Raw genomic sequence first — 14,545 nt, forward strand, 5'->3', positions numbered from 1 at the left:
CCAGCACCCCACCACCACTGCGCCCTTGGCACATGCCTCTTCTTCCTACCGGAACTAGGGGTAGGCAGAGTAGGCACATGCCTAGGGTGCAAAGTTGGGGGGGGGCGCCAGGCATATACCTTCTCTGTCACCTACCCCTAGTCTGGTCACCTCTCTGCCTGACTGTACAATTGCGCGAGTGTCGATTTTGCATCAATTCACGCATGTGTGCATGCATCAATTCACGCATGCGAGTGCCCAGTTGGCGCTGGGACTGGACAGGTTGCCTAGGGTGCCTGGCCGGGCTTTGTGTACATCTACTTGTTTTATTCCATCAGAAGGTGCCACTACCTTCAATGGAAACTATGATGCAGACACAAGGTCCTTTCAATGGAGATGCCTTGACCTCAGGTGCAAGTATTAATTCTGGCATAAAGTCATAGGGAGGGCTAAACTTAACAGACAACCAAGAATGTACAAGGGAAGTGCTGGGGGCTTTAACATTGCATGTCTAAAACTGTGTGTGCAATGGTTCTTCTACTGGATAAACAACTGTGACTAAGTGAAGCAGTGCAATGACAGTTGTGCTAGCTAATATCATCAGTAGGAACCTGCAGTCATAAAAATTAGAGGCATGCTAGTTTAGCAGCAATGGTAGAGAAACTTTTGGAGTGAGTAATGAGGGATAAGATACTGAAATACACTGAAGATCACAATATCCCACAATCATGCCAAACTAATTTAATTGCCTTCCATTAAGGAGTGGAGGATAATCCTATATACTGGGGTGGCAGTGCATGTGATCTATTTAGACTTTGTTTAAGCATTAATAGCAAGAATAATTTTGATTAAATTAAGGAGCATTAGCCTGGACCAAAATATTTGTAATCTATCATTCAGCCAGTTCTCTAGCCAACTACAAAGACTGGTGGTAAATGGAACATTTTATAATGGGACCAGTGCTGTTAGTAGAGTACATTTGGGGTCTGACTTGGGCCTTTGATTTTTACATTTGTTTTAATTAAAGGATAACTAAACCATAAAACGTATTATGGATAGAAATGCCATATTTTATATACCGAGTATACTGAATCAGCCAAAAGGTTCAGCATCTCTATAGTAGTAATGATTCAGGATTGCAAAGTACTAACCTAAATTTTTACAATTTAGAATGTATATATAACTGAATCAGTACGTCTGTATAGGGATAAACAGACCTGTTCTAATAGTAATAAACAGACCTATTATTATAGGTTATTATCTGTCTAAACAAGAATTTACACAATAATCATTCATCAAACAGCGAAAATCTGGAAAGGTACAACTGGTGCTAAAACAGACACAGTATGTGCTCCCATCTCCACCTGCCACAGTTATCCACAACACTGAGGGCACTGTAACCTTCTCTGTAAACAAGAGAGACCATACGGACTTGTTAAAAGTTAAAGATCAGTAGAAAATCTACATTAAAGGTTCCGGTCATATTTCAGTTTCAGGGTCAATCTTCTCATTTTTCAAACGGTGAAGCTAAAATATTTAGTGCTGTTTTATATCAGGTTGTTGGGCATCTCTGAATGCAGTGGTAGATACAGACTCATACCTCCCAACATTTTGGAAGTAAAAAGAGGGACAAAAATTTTTTTTCCACACGTAGCACAGCAATTTTTTTGACCACACCCCCTAATTACCATGTTCATTTTACAAAATTTGGCAGGTTATGAAAGTTTGAAAATATTTCTCCTTATCTAAACTGTGTTTTTGTGTCTCAAAATTGTTACAAAGTATCTTATTTGCACCTGTTAGCTGTTCTGGGCTCTCTGCTAAAAGCCAATTAAGTGAGAAACTTTGTTTCTTTTTCTGGCTGTTCAGTGCAGAGAAAAGAGGGACTTTCCAGTACAAATGAGGGACTGCGGGTTGAGCTGTCAAAAGAGGGACTGTCCCTCCGAAAAAGGGACAGTTGGGAAGTATGCAGACTACTGGCTACGATTAGAGAAATAATGCTATAACCAATTCGCTAGATAATATAAGATTAAAACCATTCTATTTTCAAGAATGCAAAACAGAAATTTCACTAAATGCAACTAACTCAGCTTATAGTTGGGAATTGTGATTGTCAACAAAATAATACAAAACTTACACGCTGATGGAACACCTCTGTGGCAAATTTTGGAGTGGCAAAGCGATCCTGTCAGACTGTTATAAAATGCTCACTCAGAGAGACGAAACACGTACCTTGCCGTATATGGAAAGGTGGGAGAACGAATTGCGATTATCATTCACACCTGCACAATGGAATCAAAGCATAAATAGCTCCAAAAGTGCTACACACTGTACAAACCACATAGAGACCCACACAAAGCTACTAAGTAGATGGTACCTAACACCAAGCAGAATTGCAACTTTTTCTCCAACCTATCCCAGTGTATGTTGGAGACAGTGTGGTCTTCGCGGTACAGGGCTCCATATGTGGTGGGAATGTGCGAAAGTGGTACCATTTTGGAATGAAGTCTTCAAGATAATCAAAGAGGTACTCCATCAGGATATACCGCAGCTGCCACAGGTCGCTTTGCTCCAAATATATCCAACCAAAATTACCAAAGTGGAAAGATGCCTTTTGTTTCAAATCTTTAACACGGCAATAACCTTAATAGCTACAACCTGGAAACAGCCTGTGACTCCCATGACACAACAGTTGTATACTCAGCTCAACACAAGGAGGACAATGGAGATAATGTCTGAATCGGACACTGACAGGAGAGATAGATTTGTTAAAATTTGGGAACCCTGGACTATCCATCAGATCTCCATGTCCACCCACAATCATGGTCCCACCCCCCAAGGCATGTAGTGAGGGAATTTGCATAGGAGGTTGTGAACTTGCTTTGATAATGTTTTGTGACATTCTGCATGTAATTACTACTGCATGTTCTTGCACCAAATACCTTGTACTTACCTTTTATTTCCTTTTTCTTTCTGTTTGTTTATTTTTGCTTATATTTTACAATAAAAACAAATTTGAATAAAAAAAAAAAAAATACAAAACTTCTTATTGATATGTCCAAATATCGAATTATTATATGGAAACCAGCAACATGTATGAGGCATGCCACAAGACTGAAAATGGCTTCAGGTATTAAGCTTAAGGTATTAAGATCCAAATCACGGAAAGATCCGTTATCCAGAAAGCCCCAGGTCCCGAGCATTTTAGATAAAAGGTTCCTTACCTGTATATCAATATCAACAAAAAAGTATGTGTACACAGAAGCCTTGATAAACATTCCCCAAAGATGTGTCCAATTGCATTGGAAACAAGAGCAGGTAAAGCATCTATTGAATTTAAAGCACACACCTCTGACCCAGTGTAAATAAAAGACGTAATATTTGGTGTACTTCTAGGTTACACTGTAACATTACTCACTCAGGGCACAGCAGAGTCAATGGCAGCTGCAGTATTTACACTGCTGTGTTGCAACACTATATCTATTTATTTTCAGATAAGAGGTCTTCAAAAAAATTTTTTTTAAACATTAAACAAATTAAATTACATTGTTTTACCTCGCATACAGATTAAATTATATTTTAGTTGGGACCAAGTACAAGGTACTGCTGGATTATCATTTTTAAAAATATCAATTGTTTAAAATGGAATCTATGAGACATGGCCTTCCGTAGTACAAAATGACATTGTCATACATCTCAACTGTCCTGTTTTCTGCAGGACAATCCCAATTTTAATAGCTCAACCCGCAGTCCTGGGTTCCTTACTGAAATGTCCTTTGTTTCTCTCCTGCACTGATGCCAGAAAAAGATACAAAGTTCCTGAGACTAAAGGTGTATGGCCACGGGCCGATAAAAGCTGCCGACAGACCGTGTCGGTAGCTTATTGGCCTGTGTATGGGGCCCCCCCGACGGGCTTCACCGATCGAGATCTGGCCGAAAGTCGGCCAGATCTCGATTGGATGGGACAAAAAATCCCGTCGGATTGCGGCCACATGTATTCATTGATGCGGTCCCACGATCCGACCGCCCGTTAGGCATCGTTAGGATCGGATCGTTGGGCCCTAGGGTCCACGATAGGATCAGCCCGATATTGCCCACCTCAAGGTGGGCATATCGGAGGGAGATCCGCTCGTTTGGCGACATCGCCAAACGAGCGGATCTCTCCATGTATGGACACCTTTAATTAAAATAATAGGCTTTCGCAGAGCCCAGAACACCTAGCAGCTGCACTTCTATACATTTGTAACCATTTAAGATAAGCAAAGCAACAATTGTAACTATTTAAGATAAGCAGGTCTCTTGGGGAAGCTATGACTCGGGTTAAAGAGTCATTTCAGGTTCATTAGCAAAACTGTTTTAACACATAAAACATTGCCCTAAAACTCTCAGCAATGTGTTCAAACTTCATAGCCTGCCAAATGTTGTAGAATTGTGGCATGTAGTGAAGCTGATGTTTTTGACCCTCTTTACATTTTTCACATGTATGTGTATGTGCCATGAGGGCAGCCATTCAAGTTGGAATAAAGGAAAAAGGCAAAGGATACATAGCAGATAACAGGTAAGCCCTGTAGAATACAATGATGTTTTATCTGTTATCTGCTGTGTAACCTGTGCCTTTTTTAGTTTATTCCAACTTGAATGGCTGCCCCAATGGCTTCACAGCATGGCAGCTTGTTTATATTAACTATAGTAGTCTTTCTGAAGCAAATGCACAGCTTTTATCAGGTCAGCAACAGTACATTATATTTGAATTATGTTGATACACTTTCAGTTTTTGGTGTTACTGTTCTTTTAACTGCAGGCTATATAAGATTATTCTTGCTGGTCACAGGTCTGCTTTTAAGCAAAATGAGACCCCATCTGTGATTTTGTCAATCTGTGCTGTTGAAACTGAAGCCTCTGCTGCACTGAGGGGGGCACCCATGCACACGGGGAGACTGATTTATAAAAATTTAAATAAGAGTTCCATGACCTGTATGAATACATTCTGCCTTCGGCCTTGTGCATTAATATGGTCATGGATAAATTATTGCACTGCACTTTAGCTTAATACACGAATATGAGATAAATATAGAAAATACAGACACAGCTTTTGAATTTCTCAACCACTCAGTGGTAATAATTTGTTTTTTTTAGTGACTATCGCTATTTCATATACTGGTTACAAGTGGGGTACTTTTTCCTTAAAATACTCTTTTGCAACTAATTAATTATGACATTTGTCAGACCTCTGCAGTAACTATTAGGATAATATTATCTCTGTTAAATAAGTAAATAAGGGTATCCACCCATTTCTTTTTTCACTTATAATTGGGTGTATTATGCTCTTTATCATTTACAGCAAGCAGAAATAAATAACAATGCAGCAATGAATGCAGCCATGAATCACCTGCTTGGGACAGCTGGGAAGAGAGAGAAGTGTGAATAGAAATATGAAAAGTGACAAGATATGTGGAACACAATGTCCAGGATCATGCTGATTACGCGAATAACTTTCAAAGGTTAACCTTGAAGGAAGTGTCTCATTTACCCTTCTGTGAATGTAATATGTGGCTTTGGTGAGTAGGTGCTGAAAGCTGTAGTTCTGCAACAGCTGGGGTGCCAAAGGCTGCCCATCCCTTCCATGGTTATTTAAAAGATTTGGAGTCTTTGAAGTTTGTAAAATAGTACGTGCCTTCAATAAAAACTGTTTTTTTCTTAAACGTTGCCAACCTTAGCTTTGTGGTGTATGTTTCAGACAAGCTCAAACACATCAGTATTTTTCTCTATAAATGTAAAATATAAGGGATATTTGGGATCCTATTCTTATTTCTTAGTCCTGTCATGTGTCTCTCATAGCTCTGCATGGCATATCAAGCCCATTAATATTATAAATCCGTAGTACTTATGAACTATAGCTCTGCATGGAATATCAAGCCTATTAGTATTATTAATTTTTTGCAGTGTACAACATAAATAGTATAGGAATAATAGCCAGATGGCACACAAGTCCATTCTTTTACATGTATATCAGCATCCCCCACTCCTTAAATACGGTTGTGACTTTTTCCAACCCCAAAGTGCCCTGCCCAGGTATAAACACCTACAAGATATAATACTCTTGCAGAAACCTATCTGGGATATATCACCTGACAGAAACAGCATCTGGGAAATCCATTATCAGCTATTATATTGTTACAGGCATTGTGCAACAGATGACTGACACATCCCGCTCACTTCTGCAGTTTGCAAACCGTTAGGAACAGAATGAGTTATCCCTGATACTGCTCATTCATTGCACATGCATGGAAAATATGAAGATTCTCATAGACCAATTCCATCAAGAATGGTGCATTAATCTCTAAATATCACTCACTGCAAAGCATGGTGCCACTGATAAAACAATGTCACAGTAACACATTTATGAGCACAGGTGTGCACCAGGCAGGGCAATGTACAACACAGCATTGAACCTTAAATGACAATGCAAGCTGAAAATGAGGTGCAGGCCTTATTTTTTTGTTGCCACGTTATTTCAAGTGTCAGAACTTGCAGTAGAGAGAATGGAAAGGGACAGAAAAATGCTGTGTTCATTAGAAATCATATTCAAAAATACCTCTAAAAGCAATTCATATTTTTAATCAACTTGGATCAGAGTCAGAAACTTGCTTAAATGAATGGAGTTGGAATTCCCCTTGAATTGCAAATATTTTTTTATCCATTTGAGAGTAGCTGCGGTCAGTGAATACTGCAATGGATTGCTTTGTAAAGCAAGTACTGCAATGCTTGTATGCTGTTCTGCCAATTCTCACAAGCACAAGTTGCCTAGTAAAGGTTTTCATTTATTTAAACATTCATATAAATGATATACAAAACTTGTATCATGGAAATTAAGGACACTGATCACTGGCTTGTTCAAATCCAAAGGTGTGAAAAAGCCAGCGGCATGTATTACTGACCAGTATGACTGCATAATATAGATTTTATAGAGGCTCAGCTTTGAAAGCATGAGCATGTTGCACTAAATTACACTTTAACTCTGTTGAAACGGTCCCTAGGCCAGATTTGTATTAAATAAGCAAGATGAGATACATCCCAGAGATGCTTTGATGTAATGCAGGTGTAGCCCCTAATACTGCAATGGATACAGTACACAAAGCATTTCAACTGATTACCAACAACTAACAGCAATAGAAATGGATGCAGTAGAATTCAAACCAAAAACAGTGTCCCAAATCAGTAAGAATTAATAGGGATCTCCATCAAAAAACAAAAAAAAAACGATTTAGTCAACAATAAAAGTAAAATTTAACCTAGAGCAGCATCGCTCAGAACTCAGCGTTCTTCCTCCAGGCTTCTGCTACATTGTTTCATGAGTCAGAAACCAGAGTGCAAAGATTATTATAAATTGACAGCCAGGAGATTAAAAGAGAAAGACTTTAGAAACACTGCAAATTCCCATTACATGTAGAAAGTCATAGCGGAGAATCGAGGCTGCTGCGCACATATTCTGTATATGTATCTGCTATAACTGCCAGCATTTAGCTACCAAGCAACACTGCATGTCTGCAGCGCGTCCCACCCCCCTCAGCATACTCCTACCAGGCACACACGGGCACACCCCCGGCCACGAGAGTGGTAGCACCCGAGCATCACTTACCTATTGTGAGCAGCTCATAAATGGAGCACAGGCAAGTAACAGTGCCGGTGGGTTTAGCAACACAAACAACAGCAGCAGCAGCAGCCTCTTGACTTGTTCTGAAGAGCGAGATCTTTCCTGTATGAAGCTACGCTTTGAGCAGCTCATCTGATGCCGCCGCCGCCGCCGCCGCCTCTTCAGGTAAATGACCGACAGTAACCTCCAGCGCCAGAAACCTGAGACGTCATCTGATTCGATAGCACGCAACCAATAGGAACATACTCACAGGCTGCCGCCCATTTTCTATTTCCATCTAGAGTAGACGGTGGAGGGGGTTTTCCAAGCACGCGTGCGCCCCTGGTTCCCAAAGTGACGTAAGAGACAGAATGGGCCAGCGGCATCGGGAATAAAGCCGGTGGCCCAGTCGACGCAGTCCCACTCCCCGTAGTACTGCAGTCGGTGGTACCAAGGGAGGGACAGACTTGATGTTGCAAGAGGGGCCCTTGAGGTTGCAGGTGGTTGTCAGGCACCCTGCCACCTTCCAAAGAGTGAATATTTTAATTTTGTGCATTATGTGACTTTATAAACGAGAACAGTCATTATTAAAATGTGCAATGCGGCTGGCAGGGTTGTCTGATTTTTAAAACCAGCTGAAGTTAGCTACAAAACCAGCCCAAAGCTAGCCTATATGCACTTCAAAAGTAGCCCAAAAATAGTAGCATATTTGCAGTGAAAAAAAATGAAAATATGTGAACATATTCTTTTTTCAAATTTTCACTGTTTTGCATATTTTTCCATGAAGCAAAATGGGACTAATTTGCCCATCACCAGGGCCTTAACTACAGAGGGGGGCCCAGGAGGTATAGGGGTCCCATAAGGCCCTAATACACACAATGAGGAGAGTTGAGGCTGTCGCCTCAGGTGGCAGCGCCCCACCAGGTACCAGGGGCAGCAAAAATGCTGCACCTGGTACTTTAAGAGCGAATTTCCGGGGGGGGGGGGCAGCAGCAACTGCCAGGATCGCCCCTGCTAATACATATATAATTTCAATAAAAATTGGTAAAACAGGTCAACCTTTAGACATTTTGGTGGCCAGTAGATTTTTGCCCCAAAATTGTCTGAAAGGAAGGAAAGTCACCAGAAAATGCGAGAATAAGAAGAGGGATGGGAGACTGGGGCACAGAGCCCAAAATCTGGTAACTCCAGACTTCTACACAAGTCAGTCCCGTTGCATGCTGGATATTGTAGTCTTACATTAACTTAACAGTCTGCAAATTGTTAAACAAAAACTACATTACCCAACATACATTTGGAGACTCAGGCTTGGAACATTAGGACAAGAAAAAACTTTGGCTGATTTCCAAAGTACAAACCAGCCAAAGGCCCAAAAAAGTAGCCCGAATCAGTACCTTGGCTAGTTTGTACTTTCAAAACCCGCCTGGGCGATAAATTAGTAGCCCAATTTGGCTGGAAAACTGGCAACCCTGCCGGCCAGGCGCCCCAGGCAACCTGCCACATCATGCCCCTCCCCCCTACTGACAGGTCAAATTTTGATGCATTTGTGAGTCGTCACAGATGTCGTTATTTCTGTTGCTTCCTACCCAATCCTTTGTAAAAAGCACAAAAAGCAGCATGTGGCTTTCCTGGTCACCAGCGCCGATTCCGGGGCTGCTGCCGCCTGAGGCAGCAGCCCAGATGCCACCCCCTCCTCTCCCGCTCCGCGCATAAAAATTAGCGTTGGAGCGGGTTTCAGGGGGCAGTATCGCTAGTGCATTGAGCGCTAGAGAGCTCTTTGCACTAGCGGAGCTGAATTTCCGGGTTAAAACCCGGAAGTTCGGCTCTTAAAGTTACAAGAGGCGGCTTTTTGCCACCCCTTGTAACTGGCCGCTCGCTGCTGCCTGAGGCAAGGGTTTCACCTTGCCTCATGGCAGAAGCGGCCCTGCTGGTCACCATCTGTCTGGCTCTGGGTTTTCTGTAGTACCTACTTATGTTTTAGTTATTTTACCTGCTGCTTTGCCTAAGGAATAAACTGTTATTCATGAGTGTACATACTTCTGGTCAACTGAAAACAGCAAATGTGCATTTTCAAACAACAATAATTTGCTGTTTGTTGGGCATTTTTTTTGTAAATCACCTATAACAAACGGGCCTGCCAAATCTTTCTGATACAACAACTTGGTGTTTGCATTGCCAACACACAGAGACAACCATTGGTCCAACCACAGTTACTTGTGACCAGTAAGCTGGGCGCACATGACCTTTTTTTCACTTAGTTTTTTCACTACACTGTAGTCCACTGGTCCCCAACCAGTAGCTCGCGAGCAACATGTTGCTCACCAACCCCTTGGATGTTGCTCCCAGTGGCCTTGAAGCAGGTGCTTATTTCTGAATTCCTGGCTTAGTGGCACGTTTTGGTTTCATAAAAACCAGGTGTACTGCCAAACAGAGCCTCAAATGTGGCTCACAAGTAAAAAAAAGTTTGGGGACCCCTGCTGTAGTCTTATATGCTCCAGTGCACCAAAACAGTCTCTGTAAGATTTTGGAGCTGCAATAACAACAGTGGATGCAAATACCCTGTATGTATTTTGGCCAGCCTGATCAAGTTCCAGTCAGTCCCACAAGAATCTGAACAAATGTGACAACATAGCTGAGCATTGAAAATTTCTATTCAGTCAAGCGGTTCCCCCTTTCCCATATCAAGGCACAGCTGGCAGAAGATAATTTTAGCATCCACTGGAAAAATTATTTAATTATTAAATTAATTAATGGGGATTCTAATAAGAAAATATAAGAAAGAACAATGTAGACTAACGAAAGAGATTGAAGAACTTAAGATTCGTCTGAAAAAATTTGAAACGCATCCTGAATACAAACAAAGGGAGAAAAAGATTGTAAATGAGATTGAAAAATTAGAAAGTATGATTATGGAGAATAAGCAAAGAAAATTTCTACGTGATAAAGTGGACTATGAAAATGAAAAAGTCTACTCGTGGGGCATGGAACTGAATACAGAGAGAGGTAGATGGGAGAGAATTAAACCGATCTTGAAACAGAGGAGATGGGGAAAACCCACTAAAAGAAGTTCTACTCCAGTTACGGACAATGATACAGCACATGGAGTGACTTTTTTAGAAACAACAGACAGCGAAGTGGACGTGGAGCAAGAAGAAGAAGAAGAAGAAGAAGAAGAAGAGGTTTGTTTGGAGTTGAGGAGTATGAAAAATCTAAAGAGTATGAAACAACAAGGAAGAAAAAGAAACATAGAAGTAGAAAACAAAGGGGAAGCAAAAGATCGAGAAGACAGAGGAGCAGTGAAGAGGAAGAATACCCAAACACAACGGAAGAAGAAGTAAAAATTGTGACTAAAGAACTTAAAGATAATGATCTGATTATCAATATTTCCTCCTATGATTTGGCTGAGGCGGAGAGGAGCCTTTTGAATAAAGGCCTTAATTTTTGTCCAACTAATCATTTTTCCCTGTTCGATACCACTGTGGACCTGAATAGATTTATGCGATCCTTAACCTTGAAAAGATTTTTTGATATGCGTAGTGATACTAGGAATATGGCCATTGACTCTGAGATAGTGAATGAGAATGATAATAGTGACACCAGTATTGATATAAGTGGGAACTTTGTAACGCAGGATGTGCTAGAAATATTACAACGCATAAATATAGAAACAGAGACTTCAACAGTAGAACAGCCACTTTATGAAGATCAGAAAGAAATAGTTCACACAGGTTTAAGACCTAAAGCAGTATTCTATCCATATGGACAGAGTGGTCCCTTTTTAGATAGATTTTATACAGTGGTATGTGAAGATCTGATAAAATTATCAGAGAGTAAAGGAAAGAAAAGAAAAAAGAAAAGATGGTATGAGAATAACTTAACCAAAGAAGAATTTGAGGCATTAAAAACGCTAAAAGATAATGACAATATAGTGATAAGAAAATCTGATAAGGGCGGATCCATAGTGGTACTGGACAGAGAATATTATGAAAATGACATTTTGTTACAATTGAATGATGACAAACAATATCGTTTATTGAGAAGTGATCCAACAAAAATTTTTCAGGTCAAATTACGGAAAATATTGGAGTATGGAAAATCCATTGGGGTTTTGAATTCACATGAATTTGACTATATATGGAATGAGAGACCACGCATTCCAATCTTTCATACATTACCCAAAATGCATAAAGATGCTTTAAAACCTAAAGGGAGGCCAATAATTGCTGGCAATGGGTCACTAAATGAGAAACTGGGTGAATATGTAGACAGACTTTTACAACCAATGGTTCAGACTTTAGATTCCTATATTAAAGATAGTGGTGACGCTATCAATAAACTAAAGGATGTTGAATGGAAAAGTGATTATTTATGGGTAACACTAGATGTTACCGCACTATATTCATCCATTGAACATCATTTGGGATTAAGAGCCTTAAAATTTTGGTTGGATCATTTGAACTTTTATTCGGATGAGCAGAACGAATTCATTTTGGAATCAGTTGAATACCTGTTAAATCATAACTATTTTGTACATAATGATCTTTACTATCTCCAAAGGTGTGGAACAGCCATGGGGGCGCGATTTGCCCCAACATATGCTAATCTATTTATGGGGTGGATAGAGAAGTTCCACATCTTTGGAGATGGACATGATTGGAAAAGCCATATTGTAAAATACTATCGATTTATTGACGATCTAATATTAATCTGGAAAGGTAGTGAAGATCAGATGAAAGATTTTGTAACATTCTGTAACAACAATGGGAATGGTATTAACTTCACATATAATATCTGTACTAGTAGAATTGAATTTTTGGATATACAATTTTGGCAAGAGGATGGGCATGTGTTAACTGATGTATACAGGAAACCCATTAGTAGAAACTCTTTATTGTCAAGGAAGAGTTGTCACCCTAGGTCCCCTCTGGAGGGCATCCCGATTGGACAGTTCCTCAGGTTACGGAGGATTTGTTCCACTTGGGATGCCTTCCAGAGGAGAGCAATGGAGCTATGGGATAGGTTGACTGTGAGAGGTTATAGTACTAAATGTATAAAACAAGCTTATGATAGAGCAGTGGGTACAGATCGAGAGAGCCTTTTGAAACAAGAGAGGGGAATACAAAAGAAAAGAAGAAATAGGATATGTAATAAAAAAGAGAAATGTGTGGATGTGACTAGTGAGAGAAATAGTGATAAAAACTTACACAAAGGTGATAGAGAAAAAGGCCGAAATATGAGGGATGTTTCGGATATGTATTTCGTGACAGAGTATAGTGTAGAAGCGGACCAAATTCGTAAAATAATACAGAAACATTGGAATATAATTGAATTGGATCCCCATATGCAGATTGGCAAACTAATGTTTTCCTATCGAAGAGGAAAAACAATAGCAAATTGTGTGTCACCAAGCATGTTACCAGAAAAATTGAGAACTAAAAGATGGTTAGACTTTAATGGTACATATAAATGTGGAGCGAAAGTATGTAAGGCATGTAAATTTATGAATGTGTCCAAATCAGTTAAGAGCACGACAACAGGTAAAGAATACAAGTGTAGGACATATGTGAACTGTAAAACAACGGATGTAGTGTATCTGGCGACATGCGTATGTGGATTGCAATACGTAGGGAGGACATCTAGGAGAATGAAGGATCGTGTATTGGAACACATAGCTGGTGTTGGAAGAGAAGATAGGTCTTCCTCAATAGCTGATCACGTTTTGAATAAACATAGTGGCAATGAGAAATGTATATCGTTTCAAGGATTGGAACATGTGAAATTAGGAAAGAGGAAGGGAGATATAGAAAAATATTTAAATAAACGAGAAGCCTGGTGGATGTTCTTGTTACAAACAGAACATCCAACAGGTTTAAATAAGGAATGGGAAATAAAATATTTTATAGAATAACTAGTACCTATCTCCTCTTCCAACGCTAGTAAATAGATAGAGTGTAATCTAAGGGCATTTAGAATGATCACTTTGTTAATACGAAATGAAAATAATATAAATAGTGAAGGAAAATAATAAGTAGAAATATATATCCTCTAGAAGTGAATGGGAGAAGACACACACACACATAGACTCACCAGCCTTAAATAGGTTGAATAGTCAAGTTGTATATCTCACTATCACCTGAAGTAGATTGGTGTTAAAGAGTTTTCAAGAACACTAAATTGTTTTTATTGAAAAGAAATTGGTTTTATTTGTGGTCGTATAGCTTTAAGAAAATTGAACAGAAGTTTGTTAGTATGTATAAAGCTATGCAGACTTGTATTGTGTGTAATGCCCTGAGGAAGTGACTAACGAGGTCACGAAACGCGTTGGCAATCTTTACACTGCATATGTAGCCTAAGAATGTGTGCTTTTATGAGGATTTAATAAAGCATGGTGTTTTAACTGAACTTGTGGATTGCGGTGGATTTCAGACACAGTTTTAAGTGTGTATACGTCAACCACGCTGCCGAGTGGGAGTGTCGGATAACCTGCGAAGGACGGAAGACGCCAAGCTCCTCGACTCATTTTGGTAAACAAGAGTTTAACTGGAAAAAGCTAGTATACAGTAAAAGACTTAAAGGATGCATTATGTTAATATATACACTGGCGATAGATATGCAGCCAATTATGTGTCATTTTATTCTTGAAATTTTATGTCAAAGAAAATGAATAAAATTTGAAATTAAAAAATAAATGTAAAAAAGAAAATGTCTATTCATGTACTCTAATTGGTATACACAAATATACACAATCCAGCTTCTCTAAACGCACGGCAAACACACATAGAAACACATTTCAAATGAAATCTGTGCACTGCCTTACAAAAAAAGTTACTGTAATTAACCAGTGTTAGCAGACAAGTTAGCAGAAAACCAAGCCCAGAATTCATCCCACTTTGTATATCTGGAGAAATGCCAAGTGTGACAGGAGCCAAAGGG

General features: G+C 39.7%; 1 protein-coding gene across 1 annotated transcript in view; it reads right to left on the minus strand.

Annotated features, from left to right (window-relative positions):
• Positions 1-7,811, minus strand: part of acsl4.S (acyl-CoA synthetase long-chain family member 4 S homeolog) — a gene marked incomplete at its 5' end in the record, with an annotated part of 38,681 nt that extends 30,870 nt beyond the window's left edge. The window contains 1 exon segment of the mRNA NM_001130948.1: positions 7,619-7,811.
• Positions 7,812-14,545: the final 6,734 nt, after the last annotated feature.

The sequence above is a fragment of the Xenopus laevis genome, chromosome 8S, assembly GCF_017654675.1.
Source record: "Xenopus laevis strain J_2021 chromosome 8S, Xenopus_laevis_v10.1, whole genome shotgun sequence".
In the NCBI taxonomy this organism is placed as follows: domain Eukaryota; kingdom Metazoa; phylum Chordata; class Amphibia; order Anura; family Pipidae; genus Xenopus; species Xenopus laevis.